Consider the following 3,320-nt stretch of genomic DNA (forward strand, 5'->3'; position numbering starts at 1 on the left):
AAGGCAACATTTACATTACATTTAAGACATACAACTGCAACGAAAGTAACAAAAACAATTATGTTAAAGTACTATGATACCGTACTGATATTTTCAGACTTTGTTCTTTACTTTCTCCGTCCGTATATGTAGAAGATATTAAGTTTTCTCCGTCATGTTGTTTCCATAGCAACAACGACTTCCTGTCAACTCGCCAATTATATCCTTTTCAGTTTCACAGAACACAAATTGAGTTATTTACATAATATGTTTACATGATTTTGTTGTGCAATAAAACAACACGATAAAGGAAATGTTCAAATTCGGCTCTGATCGTAGCAACATCGGGCCGTTCGTGAGGGCATCTAAAGCCATCGTGTGACCGCCGGTGAAGTTTCTCAGGCTCTGGCAGCAACTTTGTGAGCGGGGGCAAAACCTTAAGGTTCATTTTCATGTTGAATTTGTGTGTCCATTTTGCCCTTCGTAAGGCCATCGTTAGGGCATCTTGTCAAATAGTCTTTACTTCGTGTTATCCTCGGTGCCATCGGGCATTCGCCCCGATCAGAGTGAATGCCGATGATAACACGAAGATGACACGATTTGACAAGATGCCCTCACGAGTGTCTTACGAAGTTGCTGCTCACAAAGTTGCTGCCGGAGCCTGAGAAACTCTACCGGTGGTCATACGATGGCTTAAGCTGCCCTCACGAATGGCCCGATGTTGTTGCGATCAGATCCGAATTTGAACATTTCCTTTATCGTGTGTCCATCGGGTGTCAATTTCGGGACAGTGTGACGCGGGCTTTAAAAAAGACCTTAGCATTAATAAAGGTATCACATGTCTTAGTGCAGCCCTGTTTAAATACATCTGGAGAGAAGTGCATCAGCACAATCCTCACCTACAGATCTGTCAGAGACTCAGATCAGGTTTGAATTAATAATTCTTCCCCTGCTGATTCAGTTTTCTCTGCACACATCGAGTGTTTTCACAGCAGCTCTGAAGAAACCGTCTCATTTCCCATCCTCTCTCACTGAGGAGAACACGAACATTACAGCGAACATGAGTAAACTTGTTTTTGGCGCGTCTCCATCTTCCAGCTGCGAGACAGAAGAGTGAGCGGACACTGGACACTGCGACTCCACCCTGCAAGTCTCAGGGGAAAGAGACTTTAGAGGATGTGATCCACGAAACTGTTGTCTGTCTTGAAATGTTTCCTTTGTTATCTTTTGATTGTTTTTGTTTTAAGTGTTGCTTTAAATGTAAAGATCTTGTTCTCACTGTGTTTAAATTACAGTCGATAGCATCATGAACAATATTTTTGTCTCGAAGTGTGGACATGATTTGAAGCTTCTTGATCTAGTCATCTTTGTCCCCGAGGGCGAACTATTGTGGAATTCCTCATCTGAACTGCCAGGAACTAAATCATTGAGCCGAACAATGTTCATTTTGGCAGTTTTTGAATCAGTTTAAGTCTTAAGAGGGAAACAACTACAACCTTTAATTATATTTTTGAGGAATTTACAATCAAGGCTAGTTTTAGTTTCAGTTTCCATCAAAATTGCATGCAAATATGAACACATTTCCAGAAAACCAGTCAAAGAAATTGCCAATCAATGTGTTTTTACATCCACTTGACAGAGGAGAAGTGTTCATTTGCAGAAACAGATAAAAGCTGTCCCTGGAGCACAAAAGCTTTAAGGAAGAAATACAATGCGATTGGCCTATATTTGTTTCTGCAAATAAACCCTAAGTGTATGCAACTAAAGCACTACAGAAGAAAAGAATACAAGGACATGAGGTCATTAAAATAGCTGCAGTCGAAGCTCAGCACCTGGAAAACATTATGGAAATATGACATCTCTGTTTGTTAGTGTAATTAATGTTAGGCAGGGTACAGACTCCTCATCGCTCCACTCTGATCTCATGTTTTCAGATCATCTCTTTAAGGCACGTGCTTCATCATTAATTCAAACAACAGGAAAAATGTTTGCCATATTCTTTAAATGTAGGTTCTTTTGTACACAAATTGAAAAAATGCAGGCGGATGCAAATGTGTTTTTATAGTGTGTTACTCATTTCTATATATTTGATCACTTTGGATGCCTCGTCTATCGAATAAGATTGGAAAATAAGAAGTTCTAATGCTATAAATAGTGTTTATATCAAAGTTGTCACTACAAACAGGTAAGTGCGGATATATCGTAACGTGGACTTACAACATGGACACTTTTAATTAAACTCAGATGTACGGTTATAGTGTCATTATGTCAATGCAAGGTCTTAACAACCCTCAGATGACAACATTGATGTTTGTGTGTGTGTACGTGTGTGTGTGTGTGTGTGTGTGTGTGTGTGTGTGTGTGTGTCTGTGTGTGTGGCCTAGCATTACTATACTTGTGGGGACCTAAATCTGTTTACACAGTCACGTGTGGGGACTCGCCTCCCATAAGGGAGGCGAGTCCCCACACGTGACTGTGTAAACAGATTTAGGTCCCCACAAGTATAGTAATGCTAGGCCACACACACAGACACACACACACACACACACANTTATTCCGGTGTGAACGCGATCTGCTTTAGTTCATCAGAACTAAAAGAGTTCTGATGAACTATTGTGGGAAAAGAACTTGGTGTGAACGCCCCTATAGGACCGCTGTAGATCAGTCTTGGTAACAGCTGGGTGGCCGTTTCAAGTCCCAAAACAAACCAAGCACAGAGTGGTATTTTTGAGGGATGTTATTTTACAACACTGCTCCCCAGGTGCTTTATAATAACTGCTCCTAATACCAGGATGGGTTTAATGCAAAGGCAATATCTCGCTGTGTCTGAGGTGCTGTCTAAATGTGTGTGAGTATTAAAGAGGATTTTGTAAGAACCCCTTATTTGCATTAAGATGTTGACCTGATCATGGTGCTAGATTAAATTACAATTCATCCTGAGGGGAAGATGCATGTTCATGAAACTGAAAGAGATTGTCAGGATACGTTGTGTTGGCATCACCTGCACAACATTTGGTGCTAATCTTGCCCTCTGTACAGCACTGACACTTGGTTTTTAATTATGTGTGTTCAACGACAAATAGCTTTAACACGAGCTAAATTGTTAACATAGTTGTGTGCATGCTGTATGAATCTCAAGGATTAAAAAGGAGATCCACAATGGGGCAGATCTGCGCTGAATGTAATCGGGCTGGAACATAAATATCTTTAAAATGTCATGTTTGCACCAAGGGAAACAAGGCAACTCTCCAGGTAGCTACACCTTTAAGAGATTAGCTTTGCATTTTTGTTTTTTGTTTTTGTTTGCGCATATATTTCCATCTGGCAGACGCAGGTTTTCT

This window comes from Notothenia coriiceps, unplaced genomic scaffold, assembly GCF_000735185.1.
Source record: "Notothenia coriiceps isolate Sejong01 unplaced genomic scaffold, NC01 NC01_scaffold00003522, whole genome shotgun sequence".
Classification (NCBI taxonomy): domain Eukaryota; kingdom Metazoa; phylum Chordata; class Actinopteri; order Perciformes; family Nototheniidae; genus Notothenia; species Notothenia coriiceps.